This window comes from Anomaloglossus baeobatrachus, chromosome 3 (assembly GCF_048569485.1).
Source record: "Anomaloglossus baeobatrachus isolate aAnoBae1 chromosome 3, aAnoBae1.hap1, whole genome shotgun sequence".
Taxonomy (NCBI): domain Eukaryota; kingdom Metazoa; phylum Chordata; class Amphibia; order Anura; family Aromobatidae; genus Anomaloglossus; species Anomaloglossus baeobatrachus.
Genome location: NC_134355.1, coordinates 468,292,077 through 468,314,213, shown reverse-complemented (window position 1 = coordinate 468,314,213; position 22,137 = coordinate 468,292,077). Strand labels below are relative to the sequence as shown.

The window sequence follows — 22,137 nt, the reverse complement described above, 5'->3', positions numbered from 1 at the left end:
AGGAGCGGCTCTAGGAGAGAGATAGGTAAGTATACCACAAAGACACAAGGAGACCTGACTCCTAGCTTAGCAAAACACGAAGAACAGGCCCCGCCCACTTGGAAAGGATCTCCCTATATACCCTGTACCTGATTCTTCAATATCCTGTTTGAGGACACTGGCCCTTTAAGAGAGGGTCAATGACCGCGCGCGCGCCCTAATGCGCATGCGCAAGGCCCGGGTGCCAGAAGCCAGAGCAGGGAGCGGTGAACAGGAGGCAGGAGAGCCGGGCTGGGGCAGAGTTGCCGTCGGGCGCCGGGAGCGGGGACCGGGCTGCCTGGGGACCGCAGGTGATGGGGCATGGAGGCTGTGGAGCGGGGGACGCCTGGCAGAGGAGCCGGGGAGCGTGGCAGGGGAGCCGGGGAGCGTGGCAGGGGAGCCGGAGAGCGTGACAGGGGAGCCGGGGAGCGTGACATCAGGCCTGCCTGGAGCTTCTGCCTGACCTAGGGTCATGTACCCTGTTGGTGCGTAGTTCCGCGAGTACTCCACCAGCAACTAACCTCCTGGGCACCAGGTTACTGTTCACTCCTAGTCAGTGTGTCTGCTCACATCCACTGTCAGACTCTTTCTCCTCACTCCTCACTCTTCACTGTCTGACTCCGAACTAACTACTGTCCATTGTCTGCCCCTCCCACCTTGTCAACTAGTGAACTGTACTGGCTCCACCTCTAGGTGGCCATCCATTGGTCCGACCCTAGTTTTGTACCATTTTATGGGGGACTGCTGGGGAAAACTGGGATTTTCTGGAGTGTTTGTGTGTTACCGGCACTGGTCTTCTGGGTCCCTAGGGGGTAGGCCCTGCATCCTGGTGGGGATGTAGTACCTTGTAACTTCCTGATGGCTTCAGAGGCACTACACATACAGTCCCTGATACCTGCTATCCATGGATTAGGCAGCATATATCACCGTCTGCCACCTAGCCAATATGTCTGGGCTCCGACCCCGACACCTGTTAGTTCAGCCTCAGGCCTAAAGCAGAGGCCTGGACTCCACTCCACCTCACTCAAACTCCGAACTCCACCAACTCACTGCTCTCTCCTGCCCCGGGCTCTCCAGACCCCCAGGTGGGCGCCCTCCCTCTGTCTGGTCCCGCCCACTGGTGTGCCTGTCTTTCCCTGGGGGCGGTGACTAGGGTTTTCTGATTGGCTGTGTGTAACCTAGGTGAGGGAAGGTGTTATGCAGGGGCCTATGTGTGACTACCTGCATTGTCAGGGCGTCACACAATGGTGACTGGGGTCTGGGCCTCCTCTGCCGCTGACCCTTTCTGCGACTAGTCCTCTCCCAGGGGCAGTACTGTATAGGGAATGGGGATGCTTCGCAGTGCCACCAGTGGTTTGCGGCCAGGAATTAGCCGCCGCTGCACAGTCTCTCTTGGGGAAGGTATTAGGTGCAGCTGGGATGGTATCACTCCCCACGGGTGGAGTGAGGGACCCCGGGAGGTTGATGAGAAATGGAAGCGGCAGTCCATGGGAGCACCAGAGTGCAGGGCGGCGGTAGTTACTCACAGAGTCACCAGGTGCGTGTTCCAGTCACTTTATTTACTGGCTCAGGTGGTATCGCACTGGAGGTGCTGGTCCTCACCGTCAGAGTCTCCGGTCGATCCCGGGCAAGTCAGAGGCTGGATCCGGTTTGGTAATCTGTGACCTTTCTCCTCCATGCACAACTCTGTTCTGGCCCGTACAGGCCGTCAGCCTGGGCCTCTCGTGGGTCGGACCTCTGTCCCATCTCCCAGGCTCCCTCTCTGCTGCCACGCTTCGGCCACCCGAACTAGGGTTCTGTACCTCTCCTGTGCTCAGTCACGTACTCTGGCGACTGCTCCCTTTTAGTCCACAATTACCGGTGTCGAGTCCCGCCTCTCTAGATGTTACTGGCCCCGGCTTAGTTGTACTTTTTGTTCAGTGTTAAATCCAGACAGCTCTGTTCTGCCTCCCTAAAGGGCCTGACAGCCCCCCTTCAGGGAGCTACACACTGTGCATCTGCTCTGTCTCATATCCAAGCTGTTCTCTCTCACAAAAAGTGAAACTGCTTTGTTTTCTACTCCTAACTGTCCATGTCCCCACCTTTGCAAGTTGTTATGGTGACCTGGGTCTGCTAGGAACTGGCTGAGTCACTTCCTGACGACTGTGGTTAGAAACATTGTTAACCCTTTCCTAGTGACTGAGTCTCCCTGCTGTATTGTGGTGTGAGGTGTGTGTAGCACTTACCAGATTAACATCTTCACCTGCCCAGGGAGGATATAATGATATACCCTGTAGCAACCAGTCTCAGGGGTGCTACAACAACATTTAGTTTAATGAGGTCACCTGAGGTCACATTACTTGCGGTCACAGGTGGAGGACCGTGGGAACCTCCATGTGTGCCTGCAGCTTAGCTAAGTGACATAACCTCTGATCGCTGAGGATCAATCTCTGCCTGAAGTCCACAGCAGGTGGTCATGTTCCATGATCACGCTCTGTGACTTCAGATGTAGCAGAGCTGGAAATTTTGTGGGACCTTGTGTGGATTACATTGGACCTGCATGGGCGTTTTGGGGGTTAATAAAGTGGTGAAAGAGGGTGTTTTTTGTATTTTATTCCTAATAAAGGATTTTTTCAGTGTTTGTGTTTATTTACTTTCACTTAAAGATTAGCAATGGGGGGTCTCATAGATGTCTCATTACTAATTTAGGGTTTAGTGGCAGCCATGAACTGTGATTAACCACTTATCACCCTTGCACCAGGGCAATCGGGAAGGGTTGGATAAAGTGCTGGGATTGTTGCATCTAATCAATGCAACAATTTTCAGTGGCTTCAGGCTGCTATTTTTAGGCTGGGGGGCCCAATAACCATGGGCCTTCCCAGCCTGAGAATACCAGCCTCCAGATGGGTATCAAAATTGGAGGGTGGACTGCACATCATTTAATAAAATTACTTAAATAATAATAATAATAATAATAATAATAATAATAAAAAAGCTGCATGCAGTGCCTCTTATTTTGATACACAGCCAAGTTAAGCACATGGCTGCAGGCTGCAGCCTGTAGGCATAATCTTTATCTGTGCTGGGTATCATAATATGGGGGGACCCTATGCCAAATTTGTTATTCATTTATTCTTATACCACAATTTATTGCACATAGCGTCTGTGATTGGAAGCAGTCAGCTGACATGTGTGGGGACGCATATGGCTACAACCAATCACAGACACCAGTGGGCGGGGAAAGCAGTGCATACAGTCATATGAAAAAGTTTGGGCACCCTTATTCATGTTAACCTTTTTTCTTTATAACAATTTGGGTTTTTGCAACAGCTATTTCAGTTTCATATATCTAATAACTGATGGACTGAGTAATATTTCTGGATTGAAATGAGGTTTATTGAACTAACAGAAAATGTGCAATCCGCATTTAAACAAAATTTGACCGGTGCAAAAGTATGGCCACCCTTATCAATTTCTTGATTTGAACACTCCTAACTACTTTTTACTGACTTACTAAAGCACTAAATTGGTTTTGTAACCTCATTGAGCTTTGAACTTCATAGGCAGGTGTATCCAATCATGAGAAAAGGTATTTAAGGTGGCCACTTACAAGTTGTTCTCCTATTTGAATCTCCTATGAAGAGTGACATCATGGGCTCCTCAAAACAACTCTCAAATGATCTGAAAACAAAGATTATTCAACATAGTTGTTCAGCGGAAGGATACAAAAAGTTGTCTCAGAGATTTAAACTGTCAGTTTCCACTGTGAGGAACATAGTAAGGAAATTGAAGAACACAGGTACAGTTCTTGTTAAGCCCAGAAGTGTCAGGCCAAGAAAAATATCAGAAAGGCAGAGAAGATTGTTTAGAACAGTCAAGGACAATCCACAGACCACCTCCAAAGACCTGCAGCATCATCTTGCTGCAGATGGTATAAATGTGCATCGGTCAACAATACAGCGCACACTGCACAAGGAGAAGCTGTATGGGAGCGTGATGCAAAAGAAGCCGTTTCTACAAGCACGCCACAAACAGAGTCGCCTGAGGTATGCAAAAGCACATTTGGACAAGCCAGTTACATTTTGGAAGACGGTCCTGTGGACTGATGAAACAAAGATTGAGTTGTTTGGTCATACAAAAAGGCGTTATGCATGGAGGCAAAAAAACACGGCATTCCAAGAAAAGCACTTGCTACCCACAGTAAAATTTGGTGGAGGTTCTATCATGCTTTGGGGCTGTGTGGCCAATGCCAGCACCGGGAATCTTGTTAGATTTGAGGGTCGCATGGATTCAACTCAGTATCAGCAGATTCTTGACAATAATGTGGAAGAATCAGTGACGAAGTTGAAGTTACGCAGGGGATGGATAGCAAGACAATGATCCAAAACACCGCTCCAAATCTACTCAGGCATTCATGCAGAGGAACAATTACAATGTTCTGGAATGGCCATCCCAGTCCCCAGACCTGAATATCATTGAAAATCTGTGGGATGATTTGAAGCGTGCTGTCCATGCTCGGCGACCATCAAACTTTACTGAACTGGAATTGTTTTGTAACCAGGAATGGTCAAATATACCTTCATCCAGGATCCAGGAACTCATTAAAAGCTACAGGAAGTGACTAGAGGCTGTTATTTTTGCAAAAGGAGGATCTACAAAATATTAATGTCACTTTTATGCTGAGGTGCCTATACTGTTGCACCGGTCAACTTTTGTTTAATTGCGGATTGCACATTTTCTGTTAGTACAGTAAACCTCATTTCAATCCAGAAAAATTACTCAGTCCATCAGTTATTAAATATATGAAACTGAAATAGCTGTTGCAAAAACCCAAATTGTTATAAAGAAAAAAGGTTAACATTAATAGGGGTGCCCAAACTTTTTCATATGACTGTATGCAATGAAGGTAATAAGCGGCCCTGGAAGAGAATGAGTGGCTGTGGAAGCAGTTACAGCCACTCCAGAGACTTGGTAAGTATGAAGCACCTGCTCCTATCCCCCTATCCCTTTTACCACCATTTTTAATTGCCAGTTTCTGATCCCCATATAATTGTATGGAGACTGGCATCCAACCAGATATCCAGGATCAATTCTGGGCTAGAACCAAATTTTTTTTAAATCTGTTGGTCCCAGTTATCTGCGAGTCCACCCATCATTATTAATAAATAAAAAAAAAATAGTTATATTCACAACTTTTTCTTGACACTTGGTACTCCTTCACCTGCTGATGTGCTGGCATCGCCATCCTTCAGGGGGCATCACATGATGGCTGCAGCAAATCAGCTGCTGCAAATAATTTCCAGGCTACATATTTCATCTGATCAAGTAATGTGTGCTGGGTTCCAGGCTCAATCTGATGAATGAAAAAGAAAGTTATATCCTTCATTACTTGTGGTGTCAGCAGGGTTGAGTGCACACAGTAGTTCCAACCATTCCTGAGGAAAGTGACAGAAATTATGAATTGCATCTTGCACAACACATGTCTGCCATACCGGAGGCAGCTTTCTGCGATAATGGACTAATATGAAAAGCAAATGTTAAAGAGTTTAATCTTCTCAAAAATCTGTAGGATTTTCAGTACTATATAGAAACCGCAAACGTTGAGGGCTTGACATTCTCCATGATTTATTTGTGTTGTGACAATAATCATTAATCCACTTACCAGTCATAATGTACTAACTAATTTTCTTGCCTTTGGTAATATTTAAATTCCCAATTTTAAAGAGGTTGTCTATTACTTTTACGTTGATGGCCTATCCTATGATAGGTCATCAATGTCTGATCGCTCAGGGTCTGACACTCGCCATCCCCGCCTATCACCTGTTCTTGATGCTAGTGGCAGAAGACAGTTGCCGGGAAAGCTCTGTTCCGTCTTCTGATAGCGGCTGCTGCCTGGTACCGCACATCTGCCTCCTATTGATTTGAATGGGAGGCAGATGTGCAGTACCTTCTGGCTGTGGCCACTATCAAAAGACGGAGCAGATCCGGAACTGAGCATTTCCGGCTGCCTGCTGCTGCCGCTGGCACCGAGAACAGCTATTCGGTGGGAGTGCCTGGTTTCAGACCCCTGCCGATCAGACACTGTTGACCTATTCTAAGCATAGACCATCAATGTAAAAGTAGTTTACAACTTCTTTAAGCAAAGATTTGGTATTTGACGTGAAAAGCCAAGGGAATATAGTATGAAAAGCAAGTGGCTTATTGTGGTCCTGGAGCACAATCTCATAATGGGGTGAGATGGTTTACACATACCTCTCTGTCCTATTATGGCAAGTTGAATTGATAATGATAATGATAATAAACTTCAAACAGAACCTGAAAACCCACCTGTTCAGAAATGCCTACAATCTACAATGAACTCACTGCCGCCCGACGACCGTGCGGAGCTGCGTCCCGACCACCGTGCGGAGCTGCCGCCCGACCACCGTGTGAAGCTGCCGCCCAATCTACACCCCACCTACTGTCTCCTCCCCATAATCCTATAGAATGTAAGCCCGCAAGGGCAGGGCCCTCTTCCCTCTGTACTAGTCTGTCTACTGTAACTTGTATATGTATTTTGTATGTAACCCCCTTCTCATGTACAGCACCATGGAATCAATGGTGCTCTATAAATAAATAATAATAATAATAATAATAGGGAATATGGTAAATTCATAGTCGTGGTCTCCACTGATTGAAATGGAAACCATTTCACGTCTCTTTTTCCAATGACTGCAGCAGCATATTATCACAGGGCAGTCAGACTACCCACAGTTTGATTGTCTCCATAGAATCAGGAATTTAAAACTGGTTATGTCCAAACCAGATGCCAGGACCAGTAGCAAAAAAAAAATAATGCTGCACTTTACAGCACCAACAAAGTGAATGAGCTTTCTGAAGTCTCCTGCACATGCTTCTTACTTTTTCCTTGCAGATATGACTTATTAAAGTGTTTTGTTTTTTTTCAATTCTTTAACATGTCAATTCTGTCAGCAGTTTTGTAGCATTTTTTAAATGAATGGGGAAAAAACACAGGGAAAACATAAAAAAACACATGTACAAAGGCATTTAAATATGCGTAAGTTAAGTTATTTTTTCCTCACAAGTGTGCAAAAAAAACTTCACTCAACACGCACATTACCTTATTATCATACATTATATAGTATGTTGTGCATTTAGTTGAAACCAGAAGTTTACATACTGTGAGACTGTGACCGGGGTTATCTATGACGGCCGGTATGTCTCGCCCCGGTTGTGCTCACTCCATGATAGAAAGTAACTCCACTCCAGGGTTAATGCTGTTTCCCTACAGGCTTAAGGAAGGGTTAAAAAGGAAACAGGAACAAGGGCAGGTGTGCCGGGTGTGAGGGAGTGATCACAACTCCCTGAGTTCTCTGCCGAAAAGGCACATGTGTACTGTTGTGGACTTTTGTTTGGATATTAAACCGTGTGCTGTGAACCTTGGTGCCTGGATCCCGTGTCTTCTGCTGCGCAGCCGACCACGCTACCTCACATATGGTGGAGAATCGGCGGGCATGCCAGCCCGGTGAGGTGTAGCTTCCATTTCGGGTGACCCGGTAGCACATGTCCTGGATTCAAGCAGCTATACCACAGCCAAAACCCGGCGACGCCATGGAGGAAATCCTAAAGCAGCTGATTCAGGCCAATGCACGTCAGGAGCAAAGGCACCAAGAACAGATGGTTCTCCTGGCCAAGTCGATCCGTGCCGGACCGGCAGCAACAACCCCGGGACAGGGTGATGACGGCAGCGTCCGGAAAACGATGAGACAAGCGCTGCAAAAGATGACCCCGGGGGATGATGTGGAAGCGTTCCTGGCGGTGTTTGAGCGGGTGGCCGAGCGGGAAAAGCTGCCGACCCCCCAGTGGGCTGAGGTATTGTCGCCCTATCTGACGGGGGAACCCCAAAAAGCGTACCTGGACCTCTGTACCGAGGACGCCATTGACTATGCGACCCTGAAAGCCGAAATACTTGCTCGTATGGGGGTGAATACCTATGTACGGGCTCAGCGGGTAAATCAGTGGTTCTATGAGGAAGCCAAACCCGTACGCTCCCAGGCCTATGACTTGTTGCATCTCGTAAAAAAGTGGTTGCAGCCTGACACTCTGAGCCCGGCGCAAATGGTGGAAAGGGTAGTTGTTGATCGTTTTGTACGCACTTTACCCGTCACCATTCAACGGTGGGTAGGACAGGGCGACCCAAGTACCTTGGACCAATTAGTGGGCCTGGTAGAGCGGCATGTGGCTACGCAGGACTTGATACGGGACACTGAGACTTTGCGTACTGCCCGTCGGTCCGGCCCCTCCAAGCCTAGGGCCAAGGACCCACCGCTGACACCGGTGCGGGAGTCCGCTACCGTCCCGTTGAGGCCGCACCCTCCGTCCCTGAGGTCCGGAAGGCTATGTACCCTAAACGACAACTCGTCAAGGGGGTTTCCTTCCCTATTAGATGTTGGCGGTGCCAGCGGGTGGGACATATGGAAGCCCAGTGTCCACTCACCACCGAGCCCATGGATTGTGGGGTTACCCGGCGGGGTTCAATGTATGCTCAGGTAGTGTGTACCACTGACCTGGTCTACCCAGAGACTGAGCCCCACTTGTGCCAAATACAGGTGAATGGATGTCCGGTTACAGGCTTGTTGGATTCCGGAAGCTTAGTGACCCTTGTGCGATCAACCCTAAGGGCTAAAGTAAAGGCCACAGGACGTACCGTGGGGGTGGTTTGCATACATGGGGACCGCCGAGACTATCCCACGGGGATTGTCACCATCACAGCACCTTGCGGTCAGGTGCAACATGAGGTGGGACTTATTAACACTCTTCCCTATGACGTGATCCTAGGAAGGGATCTGCCCTATTTTTGGACTTTATGGAAGGGACCTCCTAAGTCCCCTCAGATATTGGTCAGTCCGGGACCTGAGCCCTACAATCCTGAATCCGGGACGCCTGCCGTAGGGGTTCCCATGATAGGGACAGAATGTGAACCCGATAGGTCGCCCCTAGAGGTATTGGCAGGAGAGGCTGAGACGGTTGAGCCCATCCCGGAGTTGGAGGCATCCCCGGATACGTTTGGGACAGCCCAACTCCAGGACCCTACATTAATACATGCCCGGAGTCGGGTGACAGTAGTTGACGGGGTGGCACAGCTGCCCGGTGTCCAGGTAAGGTACCCCCATTTCGCTCTTAAGCAGGATTTACTCTACCGGGTAGATGAAGTACGAGGCGTAGGGGTAGAGCAGTTGGTGGTGCCCCAGCCTTATCGCCGGCGGGTCCTCGACTTGGCACATAAACACCTGATGAGTGGCCACCTAGGGGTCAAGAAAACGCAGGAGCGAATATTGCAAAGGTTCTATTGGCCCGGGGTCTTTGGGGAGGTAAAACGGTTCTGCGAAACCTGCCCGGAGTGTCAGCTTACCGCACCCCTGACCCACTTTCGCAGTCCGTTGGTACCGTTACCCATTATAGAAGTCCCTTTTGAACGGATAGGGATGGATCTGGTGGGGCCCCTCGTAAAGTCTGCTCGAGGGCACCAACATATCCTAGTGATCGTTGACTATGCCACCCGGTATCCAGAGGCGATACCTCTCAGACATACTGCGGCGAAGCTTATAGCTCGGGAGTTGTTTGCGGTGTTCTGCCGGGTGAGGTTGCCCAAGGAGATCCTTACGGATCAGGGGACCCCATTCATGTCTAAAGTGACCAAAGAGCTATGCCGGCTACTCCAGATCAAGCAGTTGCGTACGTCTGTGTATCATCCTCAGACGGATGGTTTAGTGGAACGATTCAATAAAACCCTGAAAACCATGCTCAAAAGGGTGATTTCCAAAGACGGGAAAGACTGGTATATGATGCTTCCCTATTTGATGTTTGCCATACGAGAGGTGCCACAGGCATCCACGGGGTTTTCGCCTTTCGAATTGTTATACGGGCGACATCCCCGGGGATTGTTGGACCTGGCAAAGGAAACATGGGAGCAAGAGCCCACCCCCCATAAAAGTGTGATTGAACACATTTTAGGAATGCAGAACCGCATAAGCGCGGTCATGCCAATTGTGAAGGAGCATTTACAGGAGGCTCAGGCCGCGCAAAGCGGCCGCTACAATAGACAAGCCACCGTGCGGACCTTTAAACCCTGGGATCGGGTGTTGGTATTGATCCCCACGGCGGAGAGTAAATTCCTGGCTCAGTGGCAAGGCCCCTATGAGATAAAGGAAAGAGTCGGGGTGGTCAACTATAAGGTATTGCAGCCCGGTAGGCGGAAACCTGAACAAATATACCATGTCAACCTATTAAAACCTTGGCAGGAACGGGAAAGCCTGATGGTTGATTTTCCCCCATCTCCCTCCTCTTCGGGTCGTTCAAACCCGGCTCCAGCAACCTCCGGAGAGGACGAACCGGAAGTAAGGATTGGAGAAGCCCTCACCAAGCAACAGAGGCGAGAGGCCAGACGGCTGGTTCAGCAGAACCCCGATGTCTTCTCCGAGTTGCCTGGTAGGACCAGTCTGATACGACATGACATTGTCACCGAGCCTCACCTGAAGGTACGCCTGAAGTCATACCGGGTGCTGGAGGCTCGAAGACAAGCCATATCAGAGGAAGTGAAGACAATGCTACGCCTGGGGGTCATCGAAAAATCCCGGAGTGAATGGGCTAGTCCCATTGTCCTAATACCAAAACCCGATGGCTCCTTAAGGTTCTGCAATGACTTTAGGAGATTGAATGAAATATCCAAGTTCAATCTCTACCCCATGCCCCGGGTGGATGAGCTGATTGATAGGCTGGGACAGGCGCGATATTTCACCACGCTCGACCTGACCAAGGGGTACTGGCAGGTGCCCCTGACGGAGTTCGCCAAGGAGAAAACCGCTTTTGTTACGCCGGAGGTTCTCTTCCACTATGTTGTCTTGCCTTTTGGGTTACATGGCGCTCCGGCCACGTTCCAGAGGTTGATGGACTTGGTGCTGGAACCCCACCAGGCGTATGCATCAGCGTACCTTGATGATATCATTATTTACAGCTCCGAGTGGCAGACCCACTTGGAACAGGTACAAGCGGTGGTAGACGCGCTTCGAACAGCCGGATTGACAGCCAATCCCAAGAAATGTGCGTTGGGACTCACGGAAGCCCGCTACTTGGGCTACGTAATAGGCCAAGGAGTGATTAAGCCCCAAATTAACAAGGTTGAGGCGATCCAGAAGTGGCCTAGACCCCTGACCACGAAGCAGGTTAGGGCCTTCCTGGGTATCGTGGGGTACTACAGGAGGTTTGTAAAAGATTTTGCGGGACTATCAGCCCCCTTGACGGACCTTCTCAAAGGCAAGAAGTCCGTCATGGTGCGCTGGACTCCGCAGGCCGAGGACTCCTTCCGGGCCCTGAAAGGGGTCCTGTGTGGACAGCCCGTTCTTGTAAACCCTGATTTCCGGAAGGAGTTCATAGTACAGACTGACGCCTCGGAGGTCGGCCTGGGGGCAGTGCTGTCTCAGGTGGTTCAGGGGGAGGAACACCCCGTCACCTTCTTAAGTAGGAAGCTCACCCCTCCCGAGCGGAATTATAGCGTAGTGGAGAAGGAGTGCCTGGTGATTAAGTGGGCCTTGGAGTCCCTACGCTATTACCTGCTGGGACGACAGTTTCGCTTGGTGACGGATCACTCTCCACTGGTCTGGATGAGGTCCGCCAAGGAACGGAATGCCCGGGTTACCCGGTGGTTCCTTTCTCTGCAGAACTTCCGGTTTACGGTTGAACACCGGGCCGGTAGGTTGCAGGGCAACGCCGATGCCTTGTCCCGCGGCCCGTGTTTGATGGCAGGAGTTAAACCCCGCTCGCTTGAACTGAGGGGGGGGTATGTGAGACTGTGACCGGGGTTATCTATGACGGCCGGTATGTCTCGCCCCGGTTGTGCTCACTCCATGATAGAAAGTAACTCCACTCCAGGGTTAATGCTGTTTCCCTACAGGCTTAAGGAAGGGTTAAAAAGGAAACAGGAACAAGGGCAGGTGTGCCGGGTGTGAGGGAGTGATCACAACTAGAGATGAGCGAACCGGTCCCGGTTCGGCTCGAGGCGGTTCGCCGAACGGGGGGTCTGGCTCGAGTTCGGCTCGTCGAACGTTCGACGAACCGAACTAGAACCAATAGGCTATAATGGGAGGCAATCACAAACACATAAAAATGCATTATAAATGTACACAAACAGTTAATAAACATTGCCATAACACTTACCGGTCCTCGCGATCCCTTCTGCACTCTGTCTCCTGCCGCTATTCCATCCGATGATCGCTGAATCCTCCCGGTGACCTGCACTGCCAGCAGAGAAGCAGGACCTATCGTGACGTCAAAATAGCCATGTGACCAGTCACGTGGCTATTATCTCATTGGCTACAGACTGGTCACATGACTATGACACGTCATGTAGGACCTGCGAGTGCATCTCTCCGGTACACGGTGCACATATGTGTATCGCCGTGTACCGGCGACATGCTCTAGCACACGGTCGACTCCCCGTTCCGTTAGGGACCGGCTGACACAGCCGGTCATTAACGGAGATCACCGTTGCCATAGCAACGCAGTTAGCGGTGACGTCACCGCTAACCGCGGCTCCGGGAGCACCGTTGCTATGGTAACGCGTCTGTCAGCGTTACCGCTGTTACCGCTAGCAGCCAGCAGTGATCACTCACGGAGTGAAGGCTGCACGCTGCTTCCCGATTGTAGTGAGCATTGTAGTTAGGATGGAGGTTCCCCAGCCCCAAGTGATGCCCCTCACTACAATCGTCACTACTACTACACTAGAAAGAAAGAAGACAGAAGAGCAGGATCGTGGAGGGCTGACAGGGGTAATAAAGATGGAGTCTCTAATGTGTCTGTGTATTTATTTCTATTAAAGTATTTTTTCTCTGTGTGGTGTCTTTTTTTAACCCTTTATTGGAGATTCTTAATGGCCGGGTCAAACGTGCCTGACATTAAGAATCTCTGGCTTAATACTGGCTGGTAAAACAAAGCCAGTATTAACTCATGATTACCCAACAAGCCACCCGGCTCCAGGGCTGTTGGAAGAGTTGGATACAGCGCCAGATGATGGCGCTTCTATGAGAGCGCCATTTTCTGGGACGGCTGCGGACTGAAATCCGCAGCAGAGGCGCCCACAAACCTCGGGCTAACCTGTGCTGCGGATTCCAATCCCCAGCTGCCTAGTTGTACCCGGCTGGACACAAAAATAGGGCGAAGCCCACGTCATTTGTTTTTTAATTATTTCATGAAATAAGTGAAATAATTAAAAAAAACGGGCTTCCCTATATTTTTGGTTCCCAGCCGGGTACAAATAGGCAACTGGGGGTTGGAGGCAGCCCGTGGCTGCCAGCTGTACCTGGCTAGCATACAAAAATATGGCGAAGCCCACGTCATTTTTTTGGTGGGCAAAAAACTTCTGCATGCAGTCCTGGATGGAGTATGCTGAGCCTTGTAGTTCTGCAGCTGCTGTCTGCTCTTCTCCATACAGACAGACAGCAGCTGCAGAACTACAAGGCTCAGCATACTCCATCCAGGACTGTATGCAGAAGTTTTTTGCCCCCTGAAAAAATTATGTGGCTTCGCCATATTTTTGTATGCTAGCCAGGTACAGCAGGCAGGTACGGCTGCCCCCAACCCCCAGTTGCCTATTTGTACCCGGCTGGGAACCAAAAATAAAGGGAAGCCCTTTTTTTATTATTTCATGAATTTCATGAAATAATTAGAAAACAAATGACGTAGGCTTTGCCCCATTTTTGTGTCCAGCCAGGTACAACTAGGCAGCTGGGGATTGGAATCCGCAGCACAGGTTGGCCTGAGCTTTCTGGGCCCCACTGCTGCGATTTGCAGTCTGCAGCCGCCTCAGAAAATGGCATTTTCATAGAAGCGCCATCTTCTGGCGCTGTATCCAACTCTTCCAGCACCTGCCTGCTATACCTGGCTAGCATACAAAAATATGGCGAAGCTCACGTCCTTTTTTTGTAGCTTTTTGGCAAAAAAAAAAAAAAATGCTTCCCTGGATTTTCCATTGCCAGTGAAGGTAACACCAAGCAGTGGGGGTTAGCAGCCAGTAGCTGCTTGGATTACCCTTAGCTAGCAATACAAAAAATGCAGTGGGAGCTAACATATATTTTTTTTAATTATTTATTTAAATAACTAAAAATAAAATGGGCTTCCCTGTATTTTGATTGCTGGACATCACAGTGCTGTAAAAATAAATCTTTAAAAAAATGACGTAGCGCTCCGCGGTATTTTTGATTCTCAGCGCAGATAAAGCAGACAGCTATGGGTTGCCACCCCCATCTGCCTGCCGTTACCTTGGTTGGCAATCAAAATACAGGGAAGCCCATTAATTTTTTCTATTTAAAAAATAGTTAAAAAAAAAAAATTACGTTGGGTCCCCCCATTTTTGATAGCCAGCTAGGGTAAAGCAGACGGCTGTAGCCTGAAAACCACAGCTGGCAGCTTTACCGTGGTTGGGGATCCAATGTGGAGGTCCCCTCAGGCTCTTTTTTATAATTATTTTATAAATATTAATAATTACACAATAAAAGTAGGGGACCCCCCAAATTGGATCACCAGCCAAGGTAAAGCGGACAGCTGTGGTCTGGTATTCTCAGGGTGGGAAGGTCCATAGTTATTGGGCCTTCACAGCCTAAAAATAGCAGGCCGCAGGCACCCCAGACGTGGCGCATCCACTAGATGCGCCAATCCTGGCGCTTCACCCCAGCTCATCCCGTGCCCTGGTGCAGTGGCAAACGGGGTAATAAATCGGGTTGATACTAGCTGTAAAGTCACCTGAGATCAAGCCCAGCAGTTTGTGATGTCATGGCGTCTATTAGATACCCAACATCATAAACTGTCAGTACTAACAAAAACAAAAAATCGACAAAAGAAATTTATTTGAAAAAACAGTCCCCAAAACATTTCCTCTTTCACCAATTTATTGTAAGAAAAAAAATAAAGGGGTCCCACGACGACTCTGGACCGTCTAGAATATGGGGGGGAGACACTCAGGGAACGTATCCCCCATTTTCTAGGAGTGCGGACCCTTCATGTGAGGAGTGTGGGTGCAATGAATCTGCACTCACTCTCCCCGGGTCCACAGCAGCAGAGTCCATGTCGTAATGGTTGCTACCAAAGCTGCAATGCCCTGCTCATGAGGTAAGGGCATGCCTAATCAGGAGAACTACTGTAGAGGAAGCTCTGCTCACTGGTATATAGGTGCTCAGAGGTAATAATAGATAAAATTAGTGAGTAACCTCGGCACTCTATATCTCCCAGACTAAGTCAGTAAGTCACAATGGATAGTAATGCAAAATCACTCTTTATTGGTCCGTATTAAGAAAATTTTTTTTTCATAAGCATATATGTTTTTGTCCAAAACAAGTTACAAATGACGTTTCGGCCTGAGCCTTCGTCAGATTGGACTTATCTGCATGTAATCATGAAAAATGACAATAATCAGTATCACATAAGAGTGAGAGAACAATAACATAAACTCGAACAATGTAGAGGTACAATTGGGATGCAGCAAAAAAATTGCAACACAGCAAGAAATGAAACACATGATACAAATGTCATAATACAGTACAAGGACAATATAGTAATGACAAATATGGGGTCAGAGTAGACTTAGACAGCTCTGGTACGAAAGAGATGTCAATCATAAAGTAACATGTGCAGTAGGTGTAGAGCTACACTATGCATGGCAGAGCTAATGGGTAGACCGACCATAGAAAAAGTAGAGAAAAAGTGGAGAAAAAGTGGAGAATAAGTGGAACATAAGAGGAGAAAAAGTGGAGAAAAAGTGGAGAAAAAAGTGGAGAAAAAGTGGAGAAAAAGTGGAGAAAAAGTGGAGAAAAAGTGGAGATTAAGAGGAGAAAAAGTGGAGAAAAAAGTGGAGAAAAAAGTGGAGAAAAAGTGGAGCATAAGAGGAGAAAAAGTGGAGAAAAAGTGGAGAAAAAAGTGGAGAAAAAGTGGAGCATAAGAGGAGAAAAAGTGGAGATTAAGAGGAGAAAAAGTGGAGAAAAAGTGGAGAAAAAGTGGAGAAAAAGTGGAGCATAAGAGGAGAAAAAGTGGAGAAAAAAGTGAAGAAAAAGTGGAGAAAAAGTGGAGCATAAGAGGAGAAAAAGTGGAGAAAAAGTGGAGAAAAAGTGGAGAAAAAGTGGAGCATAAGAGGAGAAAAAGTGGAGAAAAAGTGGAGAAAAAGTGGAGAATAAGTGGAACATAAGAGGAGAAAAAGTGGAGAAAAAGTGGAGAAAAAGTGGAGAATAAGTGGAACATAAGAGGAGAAAAAGTGGAGAAAAAGTGGAGAAAAAAGTGGAGAAAAAGTGGAGAAAAAGTGGAGAAAAAGTGGAGAAAAAGTGGAGATTAAGAGGAGAAAAAGTGGAGAAAAAAGTGGAGAAAAAAGTGGAGAAAAAGTGGAGCATAAGAGGAGAAAAAGTGGAGAAAAAGTGGACAAAAAAGTGGAGAAAAAGTGGAGAAAAAGTGGAGAAAAAGTGGAGATTAAGAGGAGAAAAAGTGGAGAAAAAAGTGGAGAAAAAAGTGGAGAAAAAGTGGAGCATAAGAGGAGAAAAAGTGGAGAAAAAGTGGAGAAAAAAGTGGAGAAAAAGTGGAGCATAAGAGGAGAAAAAGTGGAGAAAAAGTGGAGAAAAAAGTGGAGAAAAAGTGGAGCATAAGAGGAGAAAAAGTGGAGATTAAGAGGAGAAAAAGTGGAGAAAAAGTGGAGAAAAAGTGGAGAAAAAGTGGAGCATAAGAGGAGAAAAAGTGGAGAAAAAAGTGAAGAAAAAGTGGAGAAAAAGTGGAGCATAAGAGGAGAAAAAGTGGAGAAAAAGTGGAGAAAAAGTGGAGAAAAAGTGGAGAAAAAGTGGAGCATAAGAGGAGAAAAAGTGGAGAAAAAAGTGGAGAGAACGTGGAGAAAAAGTGGAGAAAAAGTGGAGCATAAGAGGAGAAAAAGTGGAGAAAAAGTGGAGAAAAAGTGGAGCATAAGAGGAGAAAAAGTGGAGAAAAAAGTGAAGAAAAAGTGGAGAAAAAGTGGAGCATAAGAGGAGAAAAAGTGGAGAAAAAGTGGAGAAAAAGTGGAGAAAAAGTGGAGCATAAGAGGAGAAAAAGTGGAGAAAAAGTGGAGAAAAAGTGGAGAAAAAGTGGAGCATAAGAGGAGAAAAAGTGGAGAAAAAAGTGAAGAAAAAGTGGAGAAAAAGTGGAGCATAAGAGGAGAAAAAGTGGAGAAAAAGTGGAGAAAAAGTGGAGAAAAAGTGGAGCATAAGAGGAGAAAAAGTGGAGAAAAAGTGGAGAAAAAGTGGAGAATAAGTGGAACATAAGAGGAGAAAAAGTGGAGAAAAAGTGGAGAAAAAGTGGAGAATAAGTGGAACATAAGAGGAGAAAAAGTGGAGAAAAAGTGGAGAAAAAAGTGGAGAAAAAGTGGAGAAAAAGTGGAGAAAAAGTGGAGAAAAAGTGGAGATTAAGAGGAGAAAAAGTGGAGAAAAAAGTGGAGAAAAAAGTGGAGAAAAAGTGGAGCATAAGAGGAGAAAAAGTGGAGAAAAAGTGGACAAAAAAGTGGAGAAAAAGTGGAGAAAAAGTGGAGAAAAAGTGGAGATTAAGAGGAGAAAAAGTGGAGAAAAAAGTGGAGAAAAAAGTGGAGAAAAAGTGGAGCATAAGAGGAGAAAAAGTGGAGAAAAAGTGGAGAAAAAAGTGGAGAAAAAGTGGAGCATAAGAGGAGAAAAAGTGGAGAAAAAGTGGAGAAAAAAGTGGAGAAAAAGTGGAGCATAAGAGGAGAAAAAGTGGAGATTAAGAGGAGAAAAAGTGGAGAAAAAGTGGAGAAAAAGTGGAGAAAAAGTGGAGCATAAGAGGAGAAAAAGTGGAGAAAAAAGTGAAGAAAAAGTGGAGAAAAAGTGGAGCATAAGAGGAGAAAAAGTGGAGAAAAAGTGGAGAAAAAGTGGAGAAAAAGTGGAGAAAAAGTGGAGCATAAGAGGAGAAAAAGTGGAGAAAAAAGTGGAGAGAACGTGGAGAAAAAGTGGAGAAAAAGTGGAGCATAAGAGGAGAAAAAGTGGAGAAAAAGTGGAGAAAAAGTGGAGCATAAGAGGAGAAAAAGTGGAGAAAAAAGTGAAGAAAAAGTGGAGAAAAAGTGGAGCATAAGAGGAGAAAAAGTGGAGAAAAAGTGGAGAAAAAGTGGAGAAAAAGTGGAGCATAAGAGGAGAAAAAGTGGAGAAAAAGTGGAGAAAAAGTGGAGAATAAGTGGAACATAAGAGGAGAAAAAGTGGAGAAAAAGTGGAGAAAAAGTGGAGAATAAGTGGAACATAAGAGGAGAAAAAGTGGAGAAAAAGTGGAGAAAAAAGTGGAGAAAAAGTGGAGAAAAAGTGGAGAAAAAGTGGAGAAAAAGTGGAGATTAAGAGGAGAAAAAGTGGAGAAAAAAGTGGAGAAAAAAGTGGAGAAAAAGTGGAGCATAAGAGGAGAAAAAGTGGAGAAAAAGTGGAGAAAAAGTGGAGAAAAAGTGGAGCATAAGAGGAGAAAAAGTGGAGAAAAAAGTGGAGAAAACGTGGAGAAAAAGTGGAGAAAAAGTGGAGAAAAAGTGGAGCATAAGAGGAGAAAAAGTGGAGAAAAAGTGGAGAAAAAGTGGAGCATAAGAGGAGAAAAAGTGGAGAAAAAAGTGGAGAAAAAGTGGAGAAAAAGTGGAGAAAAAGTGGAGCATAAGTGGAGAAAAAGTGGAGAAAAAGTGGAGAAAAAGTGGAGAAAAAGTGGAGCATAAGAGGAGAAAAAGTGGAGAAAAAAGTGGAGAGAACGTGGAGAAAAAGTGGAGAAAAAGTGGAGCATAAGAGGAGAAAAAGTGGAGAAAAAGTGGAGAAAAAGTGGAGAAAAAGTGGAGCATAAGAGGAGAAAAAGTGGAGAAAAAAGTGGAGAAAACGTGGAGAAAAAGTGGAGAAAAAGTGGAGAAAAAGTGGAGCATAAGAGGAGAAAAAGTGGAGAAAAAGTGGAGAAAAAGTGGAGCATAAGAGGAGAAAAAGTGGAGAAAAAAGTGGAGAAAAAGTGGAGAAAAAGTGGAGAAAAAGTGGAGCATAAGTGGAGAAAAAGTGGAGAAAAAGTGGAGAAAAAGTGGAGAAAAAGTGGAGCATAAGAGGAGAAAAAGTGGAGAAAAAAGTGGAGAGAACGTGGAGAAAAAGTGGAGAAAAAGTGGAGCATAAGAGGAGAAAAAGTGGAGAAAAAGTGGAGAAAAAGTGGAGCATAAGAGGAGAAAAAGTGGAGAAAAAAGTGGAGAAAAAGTGGAGAAAAAGTGGAGAAAAAGTGGAGCATAAGAGGAGAAAAAGTGGAGATTAAGAGGAGAAAAAGTGGAGAAAAAAGTGGAGAGAACGTGGAGAAAAAGTGGAGAAAAAGTGGAGCATAAGAGGAGAAAAAGTGGAGAAAAAGTGGAGAAAAAGTGGAGCATAAGAGGAGAAAAAGTGGAGAAAAAAGTGGAGAAAAAGTGGAGAAAAAGTGGAGAAAAAGTGGAGCATAAGAGGAGAAAAAGTGGAGATTAAGAGGAGAAAAAGTGGAGAAAAAGTGGAGAAAAAGTGGAGAAAAAGTGGAGAAAAAGTGGAGAAAAAAATGGAGAAAAAGTGGAGAAAAAGTGGAGAGAAAGTGGAGAAAAAAATGGAGAAAAAGTGGAACACCCTTTGGTACCTTTCATGTGGCACTAAGGGGTGCTTAGCTTTGTATTTAGCCAAAAAAATGAAAAAAAAATGACATAGGGTTCCCCCTAGTTTTGTAGCCAGCTAGGGTAAAGCAGACGGCTGCAGCCTGCAGACCACAGCTGGCAACCTCACCTTGGCTGGTAATCCAAAACTGAGGGCACCCCACGCTGTTATTTTAAATTAAATAAATAATTAAAAAAAAAAACACGTAGGGGTCCCCCAAAATTGGATCACCAGCCAAGGTAAAGCAGACAGCTGGGGCCTGATATTCTCAGACTAGGGAGGTCCATGGTTATTGGAATCTCCCCAGCCTAAAAATAGCAGGCCGCAGCCGCCCCAGAAGTGGCGCATCCATTAGATGCGCCAATCCTGGTGCTTCGCCCCAGCTCATCCCGCGCCCTGGTGCGGTGGCAAACGGGGTAATATTTGGGGTTAATACCAGATGTGTAATGTCACCTGGCATCAAGCCCTGGGGTTGGTGAGGTCAGGCGTCTATCAGATACCCGACATCACCAACCCAGTCAGTAATAAAAAAAAATAGACGACAAACACATTTTTATTTGAAAAAACACTCCCCAAAACATTCCCTCTTTAACCAATTTATTAGATTGAAAAACAAATCCAGGTCTGGTGTAATCCAAGGGGTTGCCATGACGATCCACACTGTCCCAGTCAATGAAGAGCAGGATGTTCCCCATTGACTGGGAGAGCAGTGCAGTGACCTGAGCTAACATCAATGGGTCAGCCCAGGTCACTGCAGGGGGGTGACAAGTGCTGCTGTCAGCGAGGTACATTACCTGCGCTGATCTCCAGCACACTGACAGCCCCTGTCACTGAGGTCAATGACCGGCGCCTTCACAGCAAGTATCGCGAGAGGTCCGTGACGTCACCGCTAGTCAGTCTCGGGTCGGAAGCGATAGGTGATGTGACAAGCGGCGGCCATGGAGGACAGTGACAGCGCTGAGGTCGGGATGGCGGGACTTCATCACCGCAGGTAAGCCGAGCGAGCGAGCGAGCGAGCGGGCGGGCGGGGGGGGATGGGGGGGATGGGGGGGGATGGGGGGGGGGATGTGTGTGTGTGTGTGTTTGTGTATGTATGTGTACATGCCGCGGGCAGGAGGGGGCGGAGCGAGCTGAGCGGGAAAGTGTGGGCTTCCTGCACGTAACTAAGATAAACATCGGGTTACTAACCAAAGCGCTTTGCTTGGATACCCGATGTTTATCTTGGTTACCAGCTTGTGGCAGGCTGCCAGCGATGGCTCCTGCACACTGTAGCTGTAAAAAGCCCTGCTTTTTGCTGCTAGAACCGTTCTCGAACGTATCTAGAACTATCGAGCTTTTGCAAAAAGCTCGAGTTCTAGTTCGATCTAGAACATGCCCCAAAATCACTCGAGCCGCGAACTGGAGAACCACGAACCACGAACCGCGCTCAACTCTAATCACAACTCCCTGAGTTCTCTGCCGGAAAGGCACATGTGTACTGTTGTGGACTTTTGTTTGGATATTAAACCGTGTGCTGTGAACCTTGGTGCCTGGATCCCGTGTTTTCTGCTGCGCAGCCGACCACGCTACCTCACAATACACTATCTAAAACGACACATCTACATGTTTTTCTCACTATCTGACATGAAATCAGAATAAACCTTTCCCGTTTTAGGTCAATTAGGAATCAAAATTATTTATATTTGCAAATGCCAGAATAATGAGAGAGAGTCAATGTTTTAAGGTATTTTTAATACTTTCTGCAAAGTCATAGAATCAAGTTGGAGTCAAATTTACTGAAATTTGCTGTTTCATGCAAATTCAAACAACTTGAGATTCGAAAAGTGGTTTGCAAAAACAAAAAAACTTGCCTGCACCATTTCTCAGGCTGCTGGAACATCAGTGGGCGGCTTAACATTATTTTGCTTTTCTCCATGAGGTTCTCCATAATGCCATGAAGCTATGACATATTACAGAAATGATCATAAGTTGTACACAGATAAAAAAGAATATGTGTGGAAAATACCTCACGTTGCTGTTTTAGATATCAGGACTTGTTGTTAGATGGGTGCAGAGATTCAAAACCGTTTGACTCGGTCAATTAGCACAAAAAAATAGAGGAGGGTCAGCGATTCCTTAAAATCATGTGTTCAATCTTTATTAGTGACAAAAATATCCTATGAAACTCATAATTGTTCCTTTCCATAGAAATCTTTAGTATAAGGATAAAGATTTATTTGAACTGAAGAGAAACCAGAGTATTGTGTGAAAAGGAACAATTATGATGTGACGCCCTGGACCCCAGGGTTCACAGAATAACACCACATACACACACCCCCCTCCACTGTCAGGTACATCAGTCAAACAAAACCCTTGTTGCCTCCCTCCAGAGTCTGATGTCCACACCAGGTGGGGTGGAGCCAGGCGGTTGGCCCCACCCACCGAGGAGTTAACAGGCCTGGAGGCGGGAAAAGTAGTTAGTTCAGTTGGTAGTTTG

At 46.6% G+C, this 22,137-nt stretch overlaps 1 non-coding gene across 1 annotated transcript; it reads right to left on the bottom strand.

Annotated features, from left to right (window-relative positions):
- Positions 1-21,788: 21,788 nt before the first annotated feature.
- Positions 21,789-21,902, bottom strand: LOC142297901 (U5 spliceosomal RNA). Its single transcript, XR_012752165.1, has one exon. It is a non-coding gene; the product is annotated as a U5 spliceosomal RNA (small nuclear RNA).
- Between the last annotated feature and the right edge of the window lie 235 nt (positions 21,903-22,137).